Genomic DNA, 26,332 nt, shown 5'->3' on the forward strand with positions numbered 1-26,332 from the left:
ATCTATGCTCAAATATATATATATATATATATATATATATATATATATATATATATATATATATATATATATATAATCTTCAGAAGGAGCATGCAGAAAAGGAGGAGGATCATTAACTATCAGCTTTCAAGTCTCATTGCTCTCCTTGTGCCTATGAGAATTTGAAGCTGCTCTTGTATATTTGGGAGGACTATAAGGAAGACGGATAGTGTTTGAGAACATAGGATACCATTCAGTGTCATTTAGAAACTAGCATACTTAAAAAAAAAGAAAAAAAAACAAACAAACAAAATTGCCCAGGGGAAAATGGATGCAATATAAAATGCCCAACAACAGAGATATTGCTTAAAAAATTCATTAATGTGATGGAATTTTCTATACTTATTGAAAATGTTAAATACTTGAATTATAACAATATATAGAGATATTTCTGTGAAATGTCATCAAATAAAATAAAAAACAAAACAAAACAGGACAACCAGTAGGTGAGTACATAGTAATTGAAGTCATAAAAACATGTTAAACATTAACAGGCTACCACACTTTTTGGATGAGCAATTTATGCAGGAAAAGTAGCAAAATTATTTTTTATCCAAAAAAATGTATAATATTTACAAAACAAGCCAGTCATATAGTGGTGTATAATAAGAGTATCTGGTGGAAATCCCCTGTTCTACATTCATATAAATTTGATGTCAAGAGATTGAAAGGAAGTCCCCTATCTTGTTAGATGGACTTCCCTTGAGAAATTTGCTGCAGAACATGAATGGAAATAGCAAGCACTAATTAGGCATGCATCATTTGGATTCTGTTTATTATGAGAGTACCCACATTAAAGAGATCACAATGCTATTGAAGTATTAAAATGTGAATATTAACAAATGTTTGGAAGTGAATTTGGATATATGGAAAGAGAGTATCAGTGTACAGTCTTCTGGAAGAAATTCAATATGGAGACACATATTTTAACCGTTGTTTTTAATATATAACATAAATACAGTTATGTTCCCCAAAGGAATGGCAGTCACTTACAACCATTTTAATTTATAAAATGTAACAGGAATCTACCCTTCTACCAGAGATTTATTTTCCTGGATTACACCATAGGTAAGGTTTATACCTTTTGTTCTGTCTAAAAAACTCATCAGTTAGAGTATGAGAAATGGCTGCTTCAACAGGAATCAAAAGGACTTCATGCCTACTAACAACTGCAGGGAATATAACTTCTTAACACAATTTATCTTGGATAAAACAGACATAAAAAGAAAATTTGTTGGAGTAATCTAGGGGCAGATAGATGGCATAGTGAAGTCCCTGGCCTGAAGTCAGGAAAACCTGAGTTCAAATCTGGCCTCAGGCACTTAATAGTTGTGTGACCCGAGACAAATCATTTAACCCTGTTTACCTAGTTTCCTCTTCTGGAGAATGAAATGTCAAGCCACAATATCAAATGCAGTCCCCAAAAGTTGGACAAACTGAGGAATGTCTAGCCCCATCTAAGCAACGCATTCATCTGAATGCTATGCAAGGCAATATGGTTAGCACTAAAATGGACTCATGATGAGACAGTTAGCATTGTAGAAAGATTCTCCCCAGGATGATAAGAACTCAATCTGCACCAGACACTGTCATAAATATCCAGACAAGAGCTGATCTTTTAGCATCTTATTTTTTAACTTAACATGAAAATCAATAATATGTGCCCCAAAAGAGAATCAGACTAGGGTATCATTTATAAAATAGATAAATTAATTTCATGGTGTACACAGATGATTTGACACCATTATAGCTGACACCCCTGCCTTCTTGACCAAAATGCTGAGCAGTATAGGATTACATTTTAAGGAACTAAATTTGTGTCTTTATTTATTGGTTTCTGGAAAAAGATATTCCCTATAAAGTTGCAAGTACAAAATCAGGGAAATCTCAGTAATGTCTGAGGAAAACACCTATTCTTACTGAATCCCCATTGTAAATTCTGCCAAAGATATGATAACTAATATGACTATATACCTTGTGAACAAGTCTAAATTAGTTTCTTGGCAGAAAATAGATCCAGTAAATATTTTCATTCTACCCTATATCTCATTCTACCTTTAAAATGTTGTGGTCCCCAAGAGTGCTCACAAACTCTTGGACAGAAAATTATAAAAAGATGCCAAGACATGGTTATATCTCCCCCAAAAAAAGCTGAAATTGAGCCCCTATAACTCCCCTATAAAATGAGGAAGATGAATCTGCTCCCATTATTTGTAGCAACAGATGTTAGGTTGATCATGAAGTAAGGCTTCTGGCATCAACCAATCTGGGCCAACTTTCCCACTGTTCTCTTAATGATGTAGAGAGAAGCAGAATCAAACATGACTCTCAATTGGAAGGCCTAACCACTTATTTAAATGGCCTTTGGAAAGACAGTTTGGATATAAGGACACTATAGCATCTTTCTTCTTATTCCAGCTGAGTAGTTTTCCAACAACAATTATGAGCTAAAATCTCAATTCAGTAGAAAGTAAAAAATGGCATCTTGACCCTATGGCTGAATGATAGTCTCTTAGTTGTAAGAGTGGAGAACTTGAAACATATACCAAGATATTATTTTAAATGGTAGCTAGTTGGCAAATTCAGGCAGGGTAAAGTGCAATCTGTTAACTCAATGACAGCAGCCTATTTTTATGAAGAAAGGATCTTTTACCTAATTTGTAGACTGGCAGTTTATTCATTGATCCAAACTAGACTGTACCCCATTGAATAGAATCAGATTTGGCTCTGGAAAAAAAAGCCCTTTCATCAGTATAAGAAAGCATCAAATAAAATGCTCCTACAAGTTCTCTGCCATTGTGCTTGGTCATTAGCTTATTAGGACTATCATGAGATAGTGTGATGATATTTTATATAAATTTGTTAAAATTATCAGAATGCCAGGAAAAAATTGAGATTCTTTTCGATGATTCCAGAAATGAGGGAGTCTTTATGATCTAACTTAGTCATCTTGGACAATAAGAACTGTAGTGCCACTATGATTAACATTATCATATCCTTTGAAAATAATTACTGTGCTTTCCAATCAGCCATGGCTGTTAAGATTGAGAAATAGATAGTCTATTAGCATCTGGCTTAGGAAGGCTATAGAGTATATTGCAGCTCAGTGATAGATAGTGGAAGCCTTAGGAGGATGAGATCCAGCTAATGACATTGTATTGTCTAAATTAAGGATTAGTCTGAAGTATGCTAGCGATATGAAGAAGGTGATGGTACAGGATGTGCACAAATCACATCTAAATTCCATCCATTATCAAAGGAATTGCACAATGGTCAGAATGAGCTCTTGAAAAAATATAGTAAGAAGCTATTTTATTAATTTACAGATAATGTAAAAAAAATTGAGTCACAAAAAAATTATATACAATGTTCCATAATGTCTCCTTGTAATTTTTTATGGTTGAAATATTCATATGTTATGCTTATTTCTTCAGATTTTATATTGTAGTTTAAATATTATGGAGTAATTAATTATTTATCTTTGTAGAAGGTAATATGTAATCACAACTACCTATTAAATTTCTTCACTTTAACATTAGTTGAATAAAGTAAAGTTTGTTTGTTTTTCCCCTTGTGGAGTTGTTTTAATTCATTTTTTTTTTCAAAAAAAAAAAAAATCAGTGACTGACAAAACCTAAAACTTACTCTAAAAAGTATTACATTTAGAGAAGAAAAATCAAATTGGAACAAAACAGTTATTAAGTACCTAAAGCATTTTTATTTTTGGTTAAAAGTATGTATTTCATTCATTTTACTTAAAATAAACTCATGTTTCTCTTTCTGATATTTTATGAAAATGAGACTTTTAAAAGTTAGATTAATTTTCAAGATTAAATATAGGAATGCATAAATTGTGTTTCAGAAAACAAAGGACAATTGCCATTTCAGTTAGAATATATTGGCTTTCATTTAAAATGTGAAACTAGTATTTGGGGAAGCAGAAAAGAAAGCTACCAACATTGTTTTATCATTTGCTCTCATATCAAGTAGTAACAGCAACAACGTTGTATACTACGTGTGCATGAGCACACACACATACACACACAAAATCCCAATACCCCCCATATCCATATATAATCAAAAGTTTCTTTCTTTCCACAGACATTTACTAAGTTCCCAAGAATACTCACTGAAGAGGAAATAATTTTACTGGCCACTAGAGGGTCTCCTGGCAGATGAAAAGTTTTTTTTGTATCAAAATTCATCTTGACTTTCTAAGTATTATTTTAAAAGCATATGTGTATTAAAACAAAACAAAAATCAACCTAAAAATCCTCAAACTTTTCACCATTGTCATGTTTTTCAATTAGTACAACAAACATATATCTCTTTCCCTCCCATCTCCCAGTACTTAGATTTATTCTTGTTCCTGGAATTGAAGTTTAAAATAAGTCCAGTAATGGCTTTCCAGCACTGCAAAGTTGTCTAAGCCTCGGGCCCCAGCATCTTCTAATGGAATCTGTCTGCTGTTTCACTGACACGGCTGCCTCTCACCCTGCAGAGGCAAATACTCCCTGGCAAAGTTTCTTAAATAAATATAATTAAATTAGATTTATATGATTTTTGAGCAAACTGTTCTACTTAATTAGTTTACATATACTTTAAGAAGTTTCATATGTTTTATAATTTAATAAATAATTGATGAAATATATTGCAGTTATCTTTTAAAATGCTAGGTAACAGTTCTGGAATGTAAATTTCCTATTTTATATATATATATATATATATATATATATATATATATATATATATATATATATATGTGTGTGTATATATATATAATGTATTATTTTTTCCTCTGTGGGGAAATCAGATTCTGTTTACATTCCTTTGATTTGTAGCACATTTTCTGGGACTATGACCCCATCAGCAACTGAAAGATTGCCTCTATTGGATTTTGAACTTTACCCTCAAAAGCCAAACTTGACCTTTCCTTCTAGGACTAGATTTTCTAATCCTAGTTACTTAGTAAGTGGCTATATTTAAAATGGTTGTTAAATACCCAGAAGCAGTGTGCACAAATGGACAGCAAGGTTTCATCAAGAACAGATCATCCCAGACTACTTTTGTTTCCTTTTTTTTTTTGGACAAGAACATGAAATTATTAGATGAGGTGAATACTATGGATATATTTTACCTAGATTTTAGTACAGTTTTTGATAAATTGCATTATCTATTATATAGATTTTAGTACAGTTTTTGATAAATTGCATTATATATTATGAGAGATATGGTATAGACAGTATGATCAAATGGCCAGAGTCAGAGAGCTAGGCATCTTTAACTTGAAGGAAAAAAGAAGACTCAGGAATGAATTCAAGTATTTGAAGGGCTGTCACATGGAGAACATGGGCAGAAGGCTTCTCCTCTAAATTCCAATTGCATTCTTTATCATCAATAATTCCTTTTAGAGATAATTTAGATGCCAAATTATAATTTAGTGGCCAAAAAAAAAAAAGACAATTAAATTCCATCCTGCTAGATTACATCTCAAAACTGTTTTTGTGTGAAGCATGGAGGGGCTCAGACTAAGTTGAGGTTTGAGGGGGAGTGCCTTAACTTTTTTTTTTTAACTTTCACAATACCTGTGAATATAGGAAGCAAGCCATGAGGTCTGCAGGGCTCCTGACTAGTCAGGTTTTATGGCAACGGGTGACTGTAAAATACATTAAGAACACATGGGGTGTCCAAATTAATAGAACATGTGTACAGTCTGCTTGTAGTATTATCAAAGCCAGCCCATGCTGTCAGTGGCGTCAGGGAACTGTAAGTAAGGCCAGAAGCACTCAACCACAAGTGTGTCAAATTTCAAATCCTTCTCTTGGAGCTGTCATAAAGAACCTGGTATGTGTATGTGCTGTTCCCCCACTTTGCATGCCCTGTTCCCCAAGGGTGCCCCTGTATGCCAGTCTTTCCCACCTCTTCATAATAGAGTTTAGTTGGTACCTACAGATTGTTTAGTCTAGCTTGTCATATGCTGTTATTACAGTGTAGGCCACCGTGAGCAGACCCATTCTGAGGTTAAATGGGGATATGCTTTGAAATGGCCGATCCCTTTCTTACCTTAGTTAGAAATCTTGTGATTTATTTATTTTTAATTACTCAAAATACATTAACATATAAAATGGGGAGTGTTGTCCTTAACAAATAAATGAACTCACTCTTTTCCTTTTTTCTACCCCTTTTTTCCTTTGTTCCCTCCCCTTTCTTTCTCCTTTTCTTTTGTTTTTCTCTCTGAATTTTTGCCTCTGACCCTCTTTCTCCTCCCTACCTTCCTTTCTTCATTCTTTTTCCCCTCTCTTTCATTCCCCCTTCCCTCTTTTTTTTCACTCCCTCTCTACTCCCTGCACCCCATCTCTACACACACACACACACACACACACACACACACACATACACCATAGTTTGGACAGCTTTGCATTGCCTCCTTAAGAATTTAACCATCTGGGGCAGCTAGGTGGCGCAGTGGATAGAGCACCAGCCCTGAATTCAGGAGGACGACCTGAGTTCAAATCTGATCTCAGACACTTAACATTTCCTAGCTGTGTGACCCTGGGCAAGTCACTTAACCCCAGCCTCAGGGGGGAAAAAAAAAAAAAAAAAAAAAAAGAATTTAACCATCTCTTGTCAAGTACTCATTGTGTGCAGAGCACTTTGCTATATTCTGGTGGTAGAAAAATGAAAACCAATACAGAATCAACCTCTTTAAGGGTATAGCCTTCTATTAGGGAGCATGGTAATCACATAAATAGGTAATTTAAAGTAGAAGTGTTAAAGGGGAAGGTAGAAATCCATGAAAATTTTAATTGGGTGTAGCACTTTCTTTGATAGAGTTTCATTGGAAAAATAACACTGGAGCTCGTCCTTTTGTTATTCAATCATTTTCAGTTATATTCAGTTCTTTCTGATCCCATTTGGGGTTTTTTTGTCAAAGAGATTGGAATGGTTCGCAATTTTCTTTCCTAGCTCATTTTACAGATGAAGAAACTAAGAAAAATAGAGCTAAATAATTTCCTTTGGATAAGATAGCTAATAAGTGTTTTAAGACCAGATTTGACCAGTCAAGAAGATGAATAGTCCTGACTTCAGATCCACTATTCTATCACCTACACTACCTACCTACCCTATTTATCAGACATATATTTAAAGGGTCAGGTGAGGGATATTTGTGAATGCATAGAAATAGAATATAACAAAATGAGTTTAGGGCACAGCCGGGGTATGCCTAGAGCATGGTGTCCTGCTGTGCCTGGGCTATGCTTTGTGAATGCCATGAGGAACAATTGAAATCCAGTTCAACTGGATCATAAAGTAATTGCATTATTTTAAATTATGGATGGAATCAATTGGAGCCCAATTGTGTAGGGTTTTATATGCTAGAGTAGGAAGTTTGTACTTTATCTTATAGGTAATGAGAAATCCCTAAGGATTGTTGAACTGGGTGGAGAATACCAGGGTCTGCCACATGCATTAGAAAGATTATTTTGGTAACTGATGGACGAGAGAAGGGTGAAATTGGAGGCAGAGACACTATAAAGAAGCTGTTATAATAGATTCTCAAGGGATGGTAAGAGCCACTGATGGTAAGAGTAAGATGCGTAAAAGAGAGGTGATAGATACTTGGTGGATTTGATGATTGACAGGATGAAGATGAAAAGAAAAGAGTTGAAAAGGTTTTAAACGATCATCACAACCCATTGTTAAGACAACCCACAGACTAAGCGGCTAACTATAAGCGTAAGTGCTCCACTCCAGAAAACTCACAACTTTTGCTTCACCAAACTTGGACTTCCATGCCTGAGTCCCCGTGATAAGCACAGATTAAGTAGTCCTTGAAAATTGGGGTGACATATTTTTGCTAGTCAGCCTCTAGAGGGCATTATAGCCAAAGGATAAATTTCTCATTCCCACGGATCAGGATCTTCCAGGGACGAGGGCAGGCCCTGCACTGACATTATGAAACCTGTATATCCTTCCAGTGTTTGCTGGGAGGATATGATTGTACAATAACTGGGAGGCTATATCTAGTTTCTCATTCTAAATATATAGAGGTAATCACAGAGTATAAGAACATTCGTATTTGCAGACTGAGGAAAGAAGGGAATAATTAGTGATGAATTTTTAAGTTCTAAAATATTTTAGAATTTGATACATCAACTACTTAGAGTAACGCAAACTAATAAAGTACTAAGTAAGTGGCTACGGTTAAAGAAATACCTGAAAACGTTTTTGAGCTGAATACTTTTGTCTATAAATGGGTATACTAAACTGCAAAAGCATACGATTTCTTTTGAGTAGAAGGCATATTCTTGTTTACACCATTAATTTACATAGGGAACAGTTTAATAAAAAGGTAAACATTGAGGGGACTTGAGTTGAATTAATTTCAACCGTCATAATTAGCAAAGTCTAAGCCTTAGTTTTTTTTCAGGATACAGAACAAAATTTTTATAGTCTCGCAGTGGTCCTCAAACTTTTTAAATAAGGGCCGGACTATAGTAAAAACAAAAGCTCACGCTCTGTCTCCACCCCCTCAGCCCATTTGCCATAACCTGGCTGGCTGCATAAACATCCTCAGCAGGCCACATGTGGCCCGTGGGGCCGTAGTCTGAGTGGAAGATGGAGTGGAGTGTAGGGAATGTCTTGAGACAAGGAGGCTATCACAATAGGAGGCTATTGTGATAGTCCAAACTGTGCAGTGATAAGGGCCAGAAATAGGGGAGTGGCCCTGTGAGCAGAGAAAAAGGTTACATAATAAAAAGATTTTGCCAGGAAGTGGATTTGTGAGATGAGGTTGAAAAGTCCAGTATTCTAATGAGTTTTCAAATTTGACTGACTGGAAGGATGCATAGCACTTGCATAGTACTTTCTTTTTTATTATTATTATAGCTTTTTATTTACAAGACATATGCATGGGTAATTTTACAGCATTGACAATTGCCAAACATTTTGTTCCAATTTTCCCCCTCCTCCCCTCCACCCCCTCACCCAGAGAGCAGGTTGACCAATACATGTTAAATATGTTAAAGTATAAATTAAATGCAATATATGTATACATGTCCAAACAGTTATTTTTGCATAGTAATTTCAACCACGATCTGATGAGTTTGGTTTGGGGGGAAGATTAGGGATTCTGCTGGACCTGGAGGTGCATACCTGTAATTCTAAGGAAATTGAGGCTATTGGAACTCTGGAGCTCAAGAGTTCTTAGCTACAGGGGATCGGGTATCTACAGAAAATTCAATATGGTGAATCCTTGGGAGCTGGTGTGGAGTAGGATGGTGCATCAGGTTGCCTGAGGAGAAGTGAAATAGTCCTAGTTATAAACAAAGGACCCAAAGGTGTGATAATCAGTAGAAGGAATAGTCCTTATACTTCCAAATTAAGTGGAATTGGGAGAGCAAAAGGAAAGGGAGAGAGAGGAGAGAAGAAGAAACAGGAGGGGAACAGAGAGAAAAAAGAGAAGAAAGAGGGGAAAGATGAGGGAAGAAGAGGAAAATTAAAAAAAAACAAGAAGTAGGGAAGGAGGGGGGAAAGGATGGGAGGAGTAAGATTTATGAAAAGGTGGAATAATAGGAAATTATCTAAATGAGGAATTTCAGAATTCATGATCATAAAATAATCATTGAAAATTTTATAAAGTAGAATATGAGCATGTAAGTAATATCAATTTAGTAATGCATCTTTTTAGGGTTTTTGCACCTAGATAGGGCACTAGGTCCATAGTCAGGGAGACTCATATTCCTGAGTCCAAATCTGGCCTCAGATACCTCCTACCTGTGTGAACCTGTTTGCCTTAGTTTCCTTATCTGTAAAATGAGCTGGAGAAGGAAATGGCAAACTACTTAAGTATCTTTTCCAAGAACACACAAAATAGGATACCAAAGAGTCAGACATGACTGAAAAACAACTGAACAACAATAAGGCATCTGTTTTATGTTTCTAGTGCCACATATTTATATAGATATATTTTTATTAAAACTTTTTATTTTCAAAACATATGCATAAATAATTTTCAACATTTACCCTCGCAAAACCTTGTGCTCCAATTTTTTCCCTTTTCTCCCTACCCCCTTCCCTAAATGGCAAGTAATCCAATCCAATGTGCAAATCCTCTCTCTATACATATTTCCACAATTATCATTTTGCACAAGAAAAATCATATCAAAAAGGAAAAACATGAGAAAGAAAACAAAATGCAAACGAATAACAACAAAAAGAGTGAGAATATCATGTTGTATTTCACATTTGATCCCCACAGTCTTCTGTCTGGGTGTAGATGCCTCTCTCCATCACAAGACCTTTGGAACTGGCCTGAATTATCTCTGTTGAAAACAGCCATGTCCATCAGAATTGATCATTGTATAATCATGTTACCGTGTACAATGATCTCCTGGTTCTCCTCATTTCACTCAGCATCAGTTCATATAAGTCTCTCCAGGTCTCTCTGTATTCATCCTGTTGGTCATTTCTTATGGAACAATAATATTCCATAACATTCATATATCTTAATTTATTCAGCCAATCTCCAACTGATGGGCATCCACTCAGTTTCCAATTTCTGGCCACTATAAAAAGGGTTGCCACAAACATTTGTGCACATATGGGTCCCTTTCCCTCCTTTAAGATCTCTTTGGGATATAAGCCCAGTAATAACACTGCTGGATCAAAGGGTATGCATAATTTGATAGTCCTTTGGGCATAGTTTCAAATTGCTCTCCAGAATGGTTGAATCAGGTCACAACTCCATTAACAATGTACGTGTCCCAGTTTTCCCACATGCCTTCCAACATTCATCACTGTCTTTTTCAGTTGTCTTAGCCAATCTGACAGGTATACACACATATTTTACAATATTTATGTTTTGTCTTCCTTTGTGTAATATAGTTCTTGGCATATGTTAAGCCATTAATAAGTATTTATTGACTGATTTACCCTGTATTATTCTGGAAATATATGAAATGGAATTAGAACCCAGGACTACTTCTGACTCAAGTTTTTTTTTTTTTTTTAATTATACCATTTATGTCAGGATGTTGTCTCTGTCCATAAGCATTTGAAAGGTTGGAATGTGGAAATGGGATTTGAATTATTTTGCTCAGTCCTCCAAATGGGTGGAAGCTAGTTATGGAAAGGTGGATTTTTGACTCACTATATTGAAGGAAAAAAACCTTTCTAATAATGAGAGTTGTCTGAAAGTAGGATTTGCTGGCCTAGGGAATAGTGAATTCCATATCACTAGAAATCTTTAAGCAGAGGCTTGTTGAAGTTGTAGAAGAGAATGTTGTACAAGTGTAGGGGTTGGGGACAAATAAGGTGACAACAGAAGCTATTCTGTCTCTGAGGGTTTCATCATTTTGTCATGAGTAAGTGATTGAACTTCTCAGTATCTCCTTGTCCTCATCTGTCCAAGAAGATTGATTCTGCTTACTTCACGTGATTGTTTTGTAAACTATAGCTACAACATTGATATAAGTTATTAATATTATCTGTATTATACAAGCAATAGGTAACTTATAAAAGGAGTTAGAGTATTATTATATACATCTTGTTCACTAACTCCAGCAAAATGATATCTTAGTTGTACATGTGTAAATGATATCTGATTTCTCACCATGTTGGGAAAGGTCTCATGTCAAACACTTCCCCTCAGTTTTTTCCTCTGGATGCATTAGACAAGAAGATCTCTCATATCCCTTCTAGTTCCACATCTGTTAGCTTCTTGGATCCACAGGAGCCAGGTGGGTTTTGGGATGAATTTGAGCTCCCAGCAGATCCCCAGTCCTTTTATTCTTGACTCATTCTGGACCAGTAGGATTGAAACCTTTGGCGAGTTTTCTGGGCTGAGGGTGAAATTCCTGACCCCTTGGACTAAGCCACACACAAGCAGGAAATGGCCTGACTAGGCTTCAATCCCACAGCTTGCTCTCTGCAAGAAATAAATGTGAAATTCACCTTCCCACAGTTCAGGATGACCGCCCTCCAACTTTCCATGCCGGGAAAGGAATTTCTTATGTTATCTCTTAAGAAGAAAAAAAAGAAAAGATATTATTAAAAAAGGTTTCAAGGAAAATACAAGGAGAAAGTAAATGATGCATAATCACAGATTCTAAAACACCCAGATTTCACAAGGTACAGGAAATAAATGACTAAGAACAGTAAATTCCAGTCCTACTCTTCCCCCCCCCCCCCAGAAAAGGTTATAATGATAAATTCCTGTATTCTTCCAAAAGACAAGCATGCAGCAAGCAAATTCCTGTTTGATTGTCCCTTAAAACACTAAACACAGTGTCTGGCATGGGACTATATGAGTGCCTCTCTCTGTCCAATCTACAAATTTAAAAATAAAAATTTCTGACAGATGAAAGGTTTGCAAAGTATTTCATAAATGATATCTTAATTATACAATTATCCTTGTGATGTAAGTAGTATAGCACTCATTATCCACATTTTATACATAAGAAACATAGAAAGGTTAAGAATAATAATAACTAGTAATAGTTAATATTCATATAGCACTAACTGTGTGCTGGGCAGTATACTAAATATTACAATATATAATATAAGTATAATAAGTATTACAATTATCATCTCATTTGATCCTTACAACAACCTTGAGAGTAGGTGCTGTTATTATTAGCCCACCTTTACAATTGAAATTCAGGCAAGCTAATAACAACAACTAACATATTTTGGGCACTGTACTAGTACTTTACAATTATTTTCTTATTTGATTCTCATAACATTCAAGGTAGGGAGGTAGATAAATTATCCCATTTTTCAGTTAAAGAAACGGAGGTAGATATAAATTAAATAACTTGCTCAAAGTCACACAGCTAGTAAACTTTTAAGTTCTGAATCCTTTCTGACTCCAGGTCATTGATCATAATGTGTTCTCTATTTGCCCTTAAAACATCTTACTGTGCAGTAATTATAACATGGAAGTAAGAAGTCTTCTACCATAATTTAAAAAACTGATTAAACTAAAGCACAGCAGTGAAAGCTAGTTTCTCTATTTAAGTCAAATAAATAGGGATAACTAAGGAAGAAAATTGACTTCCAAATGATTTTTAATTTTTTTAGACCTTAAGTAAGGGAGACAGTAGAGTGTGGTGGAAGGAATCTTGGAATAGGAATTAGTAAGTCTACAAAGATTTGAATCTCCTACCTGCCACTTACTACCTGTGTAGCTGCAGGCAAAAAACATATTCTCTACTGACCCCATCATTTTTCTGAGTCCCTTAAATCTCTGTAACCTTGTGGGGAAAGGACCATAAAATTTCTTTCTTCTCCTCTCCTTTATCCCTTACTCCAGGAAAGCAGTAAACTATCTAATTAGTAAGAATAGGCATGTGATTTCACTGGAAATAGGATTCACGAAGAGGTTAGGAAACTTTCCTTACCAATGTAAGTGAGCAGTGAGCTAATGTTAGTTGTAAGATCCTGAACAAGTCATTAAACAAGTCTGCATCTCAGGTTTCTTTGTCTATTAAATATGCGTGATAGTAGCTATATCGTGTATCTCAGAGTTCTTATTAGGATCAGCTAAGAAATTCTGTATAAAATACTTTGTAAATCTGAAGTGCTAAAGAAATGTTACCAGTTATTATTGTATTTATATAGTCTGTGCAAATAGTGAATGTAAATTTAGAAATAAAAAGAACCTTTGTGCTCCAAGACCTTCATTTCACATATAAGGAAACTGAGTTACAGAGAAATTTAGGGATTTGCCCAAAATGATACACTTATATATTGTAAATAGGGAATTTCCCACTTTTGCCACAAGGATGGGAGAGACAACCCTCAACAAAGGTAGTCTGGACATGTACCTAAACTCTGTTATCCTCAAGAAAAAAGAAAAGCTAAAATGTTTACAAAAGACTATGTGATATAGTAGAGAAATGTATTTGAAACCAGATCTTACTTCAAATCTTGTCTCTTGACATATCCTGGCTTTGTGACTGGATAAATCAGGACATTACTGATCTCTTCACCTGGGAATTCTCAATACCAATGAAATCACAGGTTCTCTTTCCCTCCCCCCCCCCTTCTCTCTCTCTCTCTCTCTCTCTCTCTCTCTCTCTCTCTCTCTCTCTCTCTCTCTCTCTCTGTATGGGTGGGGGTGGATGTATCTGTGTGAGTGTGTTTTTCCCTATGTTTCTGTCTCCCTCTGTCTATCTGTCTCTGGGTTTGTTTCTGTGTGTGTGTGTATTTTAGCAATTTAAAGTTAGCAAAATGCCTTACATATATGAGGTGTTCTAAAAGCCTTAGTACAGTTTTAAGGGGTTTGTTGTTGTTGTTTTAAAAACTTATACTTTCAGAGCTATTATCAGGATCAAGTGAGATAATATAGGTTGTCCCAAAAGTACAATATTAGTGTCAGTTACATTAGTAAATTACTTTTGGAATACCCTATATTCTCTCACTTTATAATTATTACTATCTTCATTCTGAGGAAATAAAGATTGAAAAAAGTTAAATGATTTACCAATCTATTATAAACATCAGTATCAGAATTTAAATTCGGTTTTTCTTCACTTCAGATTAATTATCTACTATATCTATTATACCACGAAGCTCCCAGTAGCAGAACTTCATTCACAATTCACAATTCAGATCACAACCTTCTGACTTAAAAACTGGTGATCTTTCTATTATGAGTTACTACCATTTGAACAATGTCTTTTGACCTGAATTGCATTGAATCCAATCCCTTCAAAATTAGACTTTTGCAATTCAATGATTCCAAGTCAAATGAAGTTAAAGGATTAAAGAGATTTTTCAAGCATTCTCCCCAGAGGGCAGAAGGATAATCATGAAGCAGTCCCAACACTCCTCCTACGAACATTTCTCATGTCATCCAGGATTCCTGGAGCCAGGATTCTAGACTGAAATATGAGAGGAAGACAGAGCTTAGATTTAGGGTTTTTTTCTTCTACTCGAGTGGGAAATGTAGGTAGGGAAGGAATGAGCAAATGGTATCATTTCCATGAATCTTCATCCCCGAGTGACTTCTTACAATTAGCCATTGACCTTTCAGTTTGATAGCCTTCCCTCTATGTTTCCACCAGGACTTTTACAGGACTTCCTTTGGGCATGGAGCCATATTCTTCTAACATTTTGTGATATGGCTTCACCTCCCGCTACTCTGCTAGAATGTTCATGGGGGAGACACATCTAAAGGAGGGTGGCCTCCTTTAAATTTCCATCCCATTTATCACTCTGGGTGCGTCATCCCAGAGTTCGGATATATTTGGGGAAATCACAGAGCCAAGTCATCTCAAGGCAAAAGCAAACAAGTGTGGTGTCTCAATCAAATGCAATAGGGCAAGCCTAGAAACACTGAGAGAACTAGGAGGGTTCATGGTAGCCACACCACTAAGAAAAATGATTGAGAACAATCGCAGGAAACTTCTAAGGGTGGAAACAATAAATTGAACACAACCCAGAGTTGGAGGAGCTTCCTGATTGGCTTGATCAACACCAAGCAGGAACACTTAGAATAACCTTGAGATTATCCCCATGGGATGACATATCTCTATGTTCAGGAGGAATTCATCATGTGATCATGTACAACATGGGAAGCTTTTGAAAAACAACATCCTTTAAAAGGGTCACTGGGAGGATGAATCTGGAGGTTACCATGCCTGTACTCTAAAACAATGGTCTCCAATCTTTTTTGATCTCTATCTTCTTTAAGTAAAAAGTCTTTCAAGATACTCCATAGACATGTATCCTATTTACTAACTTAACTTGAAAAAAAGAAATTGAAGAAGGATGAGATAATGCTGAAATAAGATTTGATTCTGAAGTCAATAAGGAACTATTTTTGTTTATAAAGGAAAGGAAGGAAAGGGGGAAAAAAAGGAAGGGAATAATTATTTACATAATTCTTACTAAGTGTAAAACACTGTATTAAGTGCTTTTTACAAATACTATCTCATTTGAACCTCACGATGACCCTAAGAAGAAGGTGCTATTATTATTATCCCCATTTTATGTTTGAGAAAACTGAGACAAACAGATTAAGTAACTTGACTGGGATTATATCTGTGTCTAAGGTCTGATTTGAGCTCTTTCTAAGCCATTATTCCAATAGCTATTTCTAGAGAAATAACATGGAAAGTGTTATAAATATTCCTTGTGGAAGATGATATAAGTTGTTCAGTTGTTTCAGTTGTGTAGTAATCTTGTTGATCCCTTTTGGAGGTTTTCTTGGCAAAGATATGAGAATGGTTTGCCTTTGCTTTTTCCAGCTCATTTTACAGATAAGGAAACTGAGGCAAATAGAGTTAAGTGACTTGGCCAGGGTCACACAGCTAGTGTCTGAGGCCAGATTTGAACTCGAGTTAGCCATACAAGCAAAATGAGTCTTCCTGACTTTAGGCCAAAAGCTCCAATCACCTAAGTGACACAATGGCATAGTCTGGAGTTAGAAAAGACCAGCCTCAGACACTTCTTAGCTGTGTGATCTTGAGCAAATCACTTTACTCTGTCTGCCTCAGTTCCTTGATCTATAAAATGAGCAGAAGAAGAAAATGGCAAATCACTTCAGTGTCTTCTACCAAGGAAATTCCCCAAATGGGATCATAAAGAATCAGATAATTTAAGTCTTCTTCAATAGTTAGGCAAGAGATGATAAGGAGCTAAATGAAGATGGTAGCTCTATAAGAGAGGAGGGGACAGTTAGGAGAGATGTTGTGGAGATAAATATAAAATTTGACAACTGATGAGTTATATGGGATGAAGGAGAATGAAGATGATATTGGGTTGTAATCCTATGTGAATGGAAAGATGCTTAAAGGGAAATGTAGAAGAAGAGAGAGCTGAGATTAAAGATCCCAGTGCATCCATACCAGCTCATCTTGGGTAACTCACTCTATCCCACCTAAAATGAAAAGGGAGGAAATGGATTCCTACTTATAAGTCAGCGTTCTGGAACATCATCTGGAACACCAAACTTGCTCTCCAAGAGCTGCGTTTCTCAAAGCACCTATAGCTAGGAGGTAATTCAGCACAGGGAAATTTAGGGAGTGAAATTTTATGGCCAGTTTCATAACTGGGTACCCAGATGGCAGCTAGAACTGGGTGAGGAAGAGTGAGGCAGGTAGCTTGCAGCACTGCAGGTAGAAGATGGGACTGGAGGTATTGATTACTTGGGGAGGTAAAATATAATTCATTTTTTTCCATCCTGCAACTAATATCGAGACCATGATTCTAGATTGAGTTTACCACCCATAACTCAGTTCCTTTCTGTCAACCTCCTTTGTTCTGACTTTCATTTTCAAACTTACTTTTGGACCTATCAATTTTTTTATTCACTTTGTCCATTATAATTTGGCCTTTAATGCTAAAAGAATAAAGCAAGATATTAGAGAGTTTATGTTTTGGTGGTTTCTTTGATGAGTTTTTTCAGAATCAGGACTGTAGCCAATTTTGTAAACATTGAAAAGTAAATACTATTTTTCAGATCTAATTGGAAGACTAATGCTAGAAAATAACTATTATAATTTCTAAGCAGATGACTTTCAGATCTTGTTTATCTAACCTAAACCTCTCTCCTGACTTCCATTCTTACATTTCCAACTTTGCCTATTAGATATGTGGAGTTGGATGTTCCATCATCTTCTTAAGCTCAAAATGCTAAACAGAACTCACTGACTTTTCCTTTAAACTCTTCCCCTTCTTAACTTTACTGTTACTATCACGAGCATTACCATCCTTATAATCACCCATGTTTATAATTTAGGTGTCATCCTTGATGAATCATCCAGGTCTCTTCCAAAGTTGTTGATTCTACCTTCATAGCATCTATTGTATATCCCATATTCTATGTGGTTTTTATGAAGGATTTTCTCAAGTGGCAGGGAGAGGGAAGGAATGCAGGAACACACTTTAAAACTTAATTATCATCATTAACATTTTCTTAAGTCTAGACAATTAGCAAAATAATAAATCATCTCTTCTGACTGTCCCTAGTGCAGGGAAATATGAGACTAATATTTAGATTATTATAATAGTTTTCCAGTTGGATTCCCCCCACCTCAAGTCTCTCTTCGTTTGAGTATATTTTCCACTGATTTTTCAAAGGGATCCTCCTAAATGCTGGTCTGGCAATGTCACTCTCAGTCTCTGTCTTTTTTAGTCTCCATCTCTTTCTCTCTCTGTGTGTAGCTATCTGTCTGTCTGTCCGTCTCTCTCCCTTCTTTCTCTTTCTTGTTCTTTCTTGCTCACTCACTCTCGCTCTGTGTGTGTCTCTGTCTTTTTGTCTGTGTGTCTGTCTCTCTTTTATTCTTACACATGCGTATAGTATCGCTCCAATACTTCCCTATTGCCCCCATCAAATTTTTTTTTAATTCTGTTTTACTTTTAAAACCCTTATAACTTCCCCCCTTTCTCTTTCCTACTTTTACACTATCCCCACAAACACATCTACCTCAAGTATTCTGTAATCTAGTGATGCTAGTCTTGTTGATGCCTCTCCATGATACTCCATCTCCTGACATTTTCATTGGTTTCCCCTAAAGCTTGGAGAAAGCTTGTTCATATGAAATTGTTTGAATGTAGTCTTTCCCAGAGGGCAGGGGATGAGTACTTGCTTGGCATATGGTAGGCCCTTAATAAATGCCAGTAGATTTGTTGAAATATGGTTCTTACTCTACCAGGAGTATAAAGTAGAACCTAACATGTATAAATAGATTTCTCTGAGGAAATGACTTTTAAGTTTCAACTTGGATTGCCAGAACCCTACCTTCTTTTAATGCAAAAACAGTACCTAACATGCTATCCTTGGTAGATAATAGCAACATAAGAATTTTCCAGTTTTCTCTGACTAGCATCCTATTGATCCCAAATTTCTCTTATTTATTTCAAGGGTCTTCTGCTATCACCCTCAATCATAATTTCTCTTCCTCCAGATGAGACCTAAAACAGCCCTTTCTAATAATTGGTAAGCCTGTCCTCCTTTGGTCACTTAATATGAACAGTAGATAGTTATGCCGAGTTTGTACATGGAGCACTGGAACTGGGATTCAGGAAGATCTATGTTCAAATCCTGCCCCAGAAATTTGCTAGCTGTAAGCCTCTGGACAATCCACATAGCCTCTGCTCTTCTCCAAAATGGGGTTGGGAGTGATCTTGATGGACACCTTTAGCTCTCCTTCTGTGACCCAATAATCCCATACCCATGGGACTATCCATGTAAGCACAAATGATGCTATTCAAAGTAACATAAAAAAGGTTATAAAGAATTATGAAATACCCACCATTATTGAAAATTTTCATCATTACTGCCCCTGATGTTAAAGGACATTAGAATAGAATAGCAGCTGGTTAAAATGGCTTGAGAATATGATTTTGCAGAAACTGGAAACTATGTGGATGACCATCAATTGGAGAATGGCTGAATAAATTGTGGTATATGAATATTATGGAATATTATTGTTCTGTAAGAAATGACCAGCAGGATGATTTCAGAAAGGCCTGGAGAGATTTACATGAACTGATGCTGAGAGAAATGAGCAGGACCAAGAGATCATTATATACTTCAACAACAATACTATATGATGATCAATTCTGATGGACATGTCTCTCTTCAACAATGAGATGAACCAAATCAGTTCCAATAGAGCAGTAATGAACTGACTCAGCTACACCCAGTGAAAGAACTCTGGGAGATGACTATGAACCACTATATAGAATTCCCAATCCCTCTATTTTTGTCCACCTGCATTTTTTATTTCCTTGTACACTATCTTAAAGTCCAATTCTTTTTGTACAGCAAAACAACTGTTTGGACATGTATTCATATATTGTATTTAACTTATACTTTAACATATTTATCATTTTATATTTAGTCAACCTGCCATGGGGGAGGCGGGGGAGAGGAAAAGTTGGAACAAAAGGCTTTGCAGTTGTCAATGCTGAGAAATTACCTATGCATATATCTTGTAAATAAAAAACTATAATAAAAAAGAGAATATTATTTTGATTTCTGGGTTATAACCTAAAATATAGGGGTCATGCATGGATTGTACCAAACAAAGAATAACAAAAATATATATTTGCCTGGATATTTGTCTATTTGATGCGATAGAGTAATCTCGTAGAAAGAGAAAGAAAAAGATGTCTAACAATCTAGTTATTATCATAGAGTATAAAAAGTATAATAGAGAAAGTTCATGGAAAAGGTGTAAGTGAAAGGGGGCTTTTAAAGTTAAATTAGATGTGAAGAGATTAAGTTATGACTCTTAGTTATGACTTCCAGATTCATACTCCCAATGATCCTTGATAAAGAAATGTTTGAAGTTTTTTGTTGTCAGTTTTTTGTTGTTTGTTTTATTTTGTTTTTTTTTTTAATAGTCAGAATGAAACGTTTTCTCTATCTAGATAGAATCATTATGCCAAGAATCTGGGAAATTGAGACAAATACTGTACTGGGATGAAGGAAAGTAAGACAGCAACATCACGAATGCTTAAGACCCTATGCCATGGTATAGTAAAACCAGCATAACTGCAGCACCTATTGCAGGAAATGAAGAGATAAAGAAATGTCACAAAGAACTTTAGAAAATCCTCCAAACCATATCAACAATTAATTTGATACTTTTTGACTTCAGAAAGAAGGAAAAGATGGTGATGAACATGCTGGGAAATAGGCAAGGATGTTGGAAATCTCAACTGAGAATAACGTACGCAAAGTATTTTACAAATTCTGTATAAATGAGCTGTATTAGTGCAGTTCTAGTTCCAAGGCCTCTAGTCTCATGCTGACTTCATTCCCTAAACTTTCTTCTGAATTTTTACTGAATTCCACCAACATTTACAAAGCAATACAGGAGTGTGTTGGCAAATGTTTAACGATGAGGCAATCTGGAGGGGGAAGAAATGCATGGATGCACAAGTTAAAGCTTACTTAGCATTATTAACACTTTTGGAAGTCTAAACAAGTAACAGAATAATAAATCAAATTCTGATTTGTGGCAATTGCTCTAGCAATTCTAAGAAGCAAAAGCTCAGAGTGAACTTAATAGTTTGCTCTCTCAAGCTAGTTACACCTGGCTCCAGCACATCCCTGAAATTAGGGCTTGGTTTTGAGAAACTCTAGGCATGTGAGTTAGGATTAAATTGAGCTTAGATTACATAAATTTATGCCTTCTAACTCCTGATCTAGGTTTCTTTCTACTATACCCTGCTACCTTCCCATAAACTTACTGCTTAAAAAATTATCAGACCATTAATATTTATATGTTATGAAGAGATTATACACTGACTTGATCGCTCTGTCAATAAATACAAAGTCACAAATTAATATAGTTCTCTGTATCTAGCTGGCCTCAAACCAAGCCATACTATGCTTTTTATTCAATTCAGCTTTCTTCCTTATCCATCTTCTTACCACCACAAGTGTTTTATCTACCCCTGCCACCTATTTTTTATCTTCCAAGACCAAACTCCCCTTCTCTTGGTAATCTTGGAGGCTACCAAGATGTTTGCCTCCCTCTTTTGGAATGTAAGCTTCTTTGAAGCAAAATGTTTTGCTTCTATATTTGTATCCCTAGTACTCAGCACAGTGCTTGATATATACATAATAAGTGCTTTGCAAACCATTTCTTAATTCACTCATATATTATAACATACACATGTGTCTATATATTCACATACAAATGGCGAATTCATCCCACTACTACATTCCTTTTTTTTCTCATTATATACATTAGTCTTTGGGAACATAACAAAATTATTTTTTCTGTATTTAATATGGATTTTTTGTATATCTGCTTCTACAATTATAAGGGATTTTTGGGCCTTTTCTAAAAGGTTGGAATTTCTTCCATGCCATTTCTCATACTAAATGATCTTTCATTTTCTATTCCTGCCTTATGATAATGTAAAGTCTTGTCCTTTATAAGTAAAGCTGGAAACCCAAAGTTAATATAAGGTCCACTTAAATACCTTTCAGAACAGAAAACCAAAGAAAGTGGCATGACTTAAAATTGATTGGTGTTGTGTGTGTGTGTGTGTGTGTGTGTGTGTGTGTGTGTGTGTGTGTGTGTGTAAATGAATTGAGTCACAAATGAGAAATATTTATATGACTACTATGGAAACAAGTGTATGATCTTTGGAGAAATGGAAATAGTTCTCACTGCCTAAATCATTAAGATCTTCATAATATTCTAATTGCAATAGATTTTTTCCCTAAAACTCATAAACAAAACAAAACAAAAGAGTTTTATGGACTTCATTACATGTAGTTTTACTTAAATGCACTGTAAAACACCAACTTTCAGTGAAAGGTCAACTTTATTTAGTCATTGATAGTCATATTTGACACTTTGCAACCCCATTTGGGGTTTTCTTAGCACAGATACTGGGATGGTTTGTCATTTCCTTTTCTAGCACATTTTGCAAATAATTAACTGGGGAAAACAAATGACTTGCCCAGGATCATACAACTAGTAAGCCAGATTTGAATTCAGAAAGATGAGTCTTCCTGACTCCAGGTCTGGCACTCTGTCCATTAAGTCACCAGTTGCCCACGCATGAGTTATAGTAAGTGTCTAATAAATGCTTGTTGACTAGTTCAACAAGTTGACTGACTCGATTTATGTAAATAATTGAGATTAGAGGGATTAGAATTAACATATCAATTTGTTTGAATTTTTAACTTGCCTTCTTTCCATCTGGCACACAGACTGGTATTCTTGATATTCTCTGGGACATACACAAACATACCACATGATGCATAGTTGTGGATGTATTTGTTTTTTAGATGTTTCCTATAGGTAATAGCTTGGAGGATTTTTGTTTTTTTGTTTTGTTTTTTTACTTGTCCAGCCTGTCACTTGCTTTTATTGTTGTTGTTTGTTTTATTGAATTGTTTATTCTATTTACATTTCATGTTATAAAAATTAGGTTTATATCTTCCTTCATCTGCCTCTATTTTTTATAAAATTATGATTTTTAGTCAGGAACTATATGAGCAAAGTTACAAAACACTTTCCACACAAATAAAGTCAGATCTAAACAATTGCAAAAATATTAAGTGCTCTTGGATAGGCCAAGCGAATATAATAAAGATGACAATTCTCCCTAAACTAATTTATTTATTTAGTGCTATCTCAATCAAACTCCCAAGAAACTACTTTAATGACCTAGGGAAAAAAACAACAAAATTCATCTGGAAGAACAAAAGTTCAAGAATTCCAAGGGAACTAATGGAAAAAAAATCAAATGAAGATGGTCTAGATGATCTAAAACTAATCTAAAACTATATTATAAAACTATAAAAGTATATACAGAGGTCACCAAAACCATTTGGTATTGGCTAAGAAATTGACTACTTGATCAGTGGAATCGATTAGGTTTACAGGACAAATAATCATTAACTATAATAATCTAGTGTTTGACAAACCCAAAGACCCCAACTTTGGGATAAGATTTCACTATTTGACAAAAACTGCTGGGAAAACTGGAAATTAGTATGGCAGAAACGAGGCATTAACTCACACTTAATACCATACACCAAGAAAAGATCAAAATGAGTTCATGATCTGGGCATTAAAAAAATGAGATTATAAATAAATCCTCCTATGGAGGAGGAAGGAATTTGTGACCAAAGAAGAACTAGAGATCGTTATTGATCACAAAATAGAAAATTGTTATCATATTAAGTTAAAGAGCTTTTGTACAAACCAAACTAATGCAGACAATAAACTGGGAAAACATTTTACAGTTAAAGGTTCTGAAAGGCCTCATTTCCAAAATATACAGAGAATTGACTCAAATTTAGAAGAAATCAAGCCATTTTCCAATTGATAAATGGTCAAAGGATATGAACAGATAATTCTCAGATGATGAAATTGAAACTATTTCCACTCATATGAAAGAGTGTTCCAAATCACTACTGATCAGAGAAATGCAAATTAAGACAACTCTGAGATACCACTACACACCTGTCAGATTGGCTAAGATGACAGGAACAAATAATGATGAATGTTGGAGGGGATGTGGGAAAACTGGGACACTGATACATTGTTGGTGGAGTTGTGAAAAAATCCAACCATTCTGGAGAGCAATTTGGAATTAAACTCAAAAAGTTATCAAACTGTGCATACCCTTTGATCCAGCAGTGCTACTACTTATAGTCCCAAAGAGATATTAAAGAAGGGGAAAGGTCCTGTATGTGCAAAAATATTTGTGGCAGTCCTTTTTGTAGTGGCTAAAAACTGGAAATAGAATGGATGCCCATCAATTGGAGAATGTCTGGGGAAATTGTGGTATAGGAATATTATGGAATATTACTGCTCTGTAAGAAATGACCAGAAAGATGAATACAGAAAGTCTTGGAGAGACTTACATGAACTGATGCTGAGTGAAATGAGCAGAACCAGGAGGTCATTATACACTTCAACAACAATACTGTATGAGGATCAATTCTGATGGATGTGGCCCTCTTCAACAATGAGAAGTTCCAAATCAGTTCCAATTGATCAGTAATGAACAGAACCAGAGAAAGAACACTGGAAAATGAGTGTGGACCACAATATAGCATTTCCACTCTTTCTATTATTGTTTGCTTGCATTTTTGTTTTTCTTCCTAGGTTATTTTTGCCTTCTTTCTAAATCTGATTTTTCTTGTGTAGCAAGACAACTGCATAAATATGTATACATATATTGTATTTAACATATACTTTAACTTATTTAACATGTATGGAACTAACTTCCATCTAAGGGAGAGGGGGGAGGGAAGGATGGGAAAAGTCAGAACAGAAGTTTTTGCAAGGGTCAATGCTGAAAAATTACCCATGCATGTTTTGTCAATAAAAAGGTATGATAAAAAAATAAAATAAAATTATGATTTTTATTCCCCTTCTCCTATATACACAGTAAGTACTCTGTTCTTTTAGTTACTTTATCTTAATCTTTTAAAAAGGTGGGCCTATTCCCAGTGGCTCTCATCCCTGACTCCTTCCTCTCATTTGTTACCTCTTTGAGATTTTGCTTATTAATTCCTTTGGCTCATGTTTTTTTTTTTCTTTTTATATAATTCTTTCCTCCTTTTTTCTTCTCAATTAATGAAATAAGATTGCCCCTCTCCTCTGCTCCACTTCAACTAGTCTTATTTGTTTTTTAAATTTTCATTTTAATTCCTCTTTCCAAAAAGTATTTCTGACATTTTTCATAATATATCCTCTGTTTCTGTCTACACTAGACTCTCATTCTTTTATTGCTAACTCTTATAATTATCTAGTCTCTTTGTTCCCCTGGTAATCAAAGCTTCCAGAGTATCCATTCTAGACTCTCTCCTCCCTTGGAAGTTTCTGCCATTGTCTTGTAGAGTTTGCCTCTCCAGTTTCCCCTTTTCCCTTATACCTCACTCTCAGAACAATGCTAATTATTGTAGGGGTCAGGAAGAACACTGACTCACCTGTCTCTCTATATGCAATACATCACTCTTCTGTGTGCCCTTCCCTGGCTACCTTCTCCATTTTGCCATTTGCCTTGAAATCTCCTCTCTGGGTTTACGCTCTCCCTCTCTCCCAGGTGCCTCCAAGAGTTCCATCGTCCTCCCAAGGCAAGTAGACTTTTCAAGTACCAAATCCTTTGGTACCAAGTCCTTTTCTCCCTTCGTTGACTCTTTACTCACAGAAATATTCATCAGTGGTGTTCTCTCCCACCACTAAAGCAAGACCCCCAGTTGACTCTTTTTAAGACCACAGAGGTCACTTCCCCATCACATCATATATTCCTCTCTATTTTCTTGTTCCCCTCTTAAACATACTCTACCTGAGAATAAGGTAGTTTGAAGACCAAAACAAAACAAAACAAAAAACATCCATTCATAGGTAAGGGTATTGGTTCTTTCTATAATGCCCCAATTTAGAAAAGAAAGATACCAGTCTCTTTGCTGTCACTCTATTGTTGTTGCTCTCTTTTATTACTGCTTTTGTTCAGTCCTCCTGTATTTTTGTTGTTTGGAGTGTTCAAGAAGCCCATGGTTTTATATCTGATTTTCTTTCTAAAAATATTTCAAAATATTTTGAATATCTACACTATTGAATATCCTTCCTTCCCCCCTCCCTCCCCATGTATTGCTAAGTTCATATTTACAGGTAGGTAACCTTAGGATGCATCCTGAACTCTATAGTTCTTCATTGCTTTTCCATTTCCTCCTGTTTATTTTTGGTGGATGCAGAATAGTCATTCATTGAATTTCCTTTCCTTTATATAAGAAGGTCTTTCTCCTGATTATTTGCAAATTTTATTTCTGAATTGAATTGTTAAATTTCTG

The 26,332-nt window shown here is 35.5% G+C and overlaps 1 protein-coding gene and 1 long non-coding RNA gene across 8 annotated transcripts in view; both read left to right on the forward strand.

Moving 5' to 3' along the window:
* LOC141550325 (uncharacterized) overlaps positions 1 to 4,621 on the forward strand; it is a 46,248-nt gene extending 41,627 nt beyond the window's left edge. Inside the window, exon 3 of the long non-coding RNA XR_012484583.1 lies at positions 4,141 to 4,621. This is a non-coding gene — a long non-coding RNA (uncharacterized LOC141550325). The remainder of the gene's footprint in view (positions 1 to 4,140) is intronic.
* PALM2AKAP2 (PALM2 and AKAP2 fusion) overlaps positions 1 to 26,332 on the forward strand; it is a 485,619-nt gene that overhangs the window by 154,649 nt on the left and 304,638 nt on the right. The gene's annotated exons all lie outside the window — the stretch shown is intronic.

Source organism: Sminthopsis crassicaudata, chromosome 1 (assembly GCF_048593235.1).
Source record: "Sminthopsis crassicaudata isolate SCR6 chromosome 1, ASM4859323v1, whole genome shotgun sequence".
Classification (NCBI taxonomy): domain Eukaryota; kingdom Metazoa; phylum Chordata; class Mammalia; order Dasyuromorphia; family Dasyuridae; genus Sminthopsis; species Sminthopsis crassicaudata.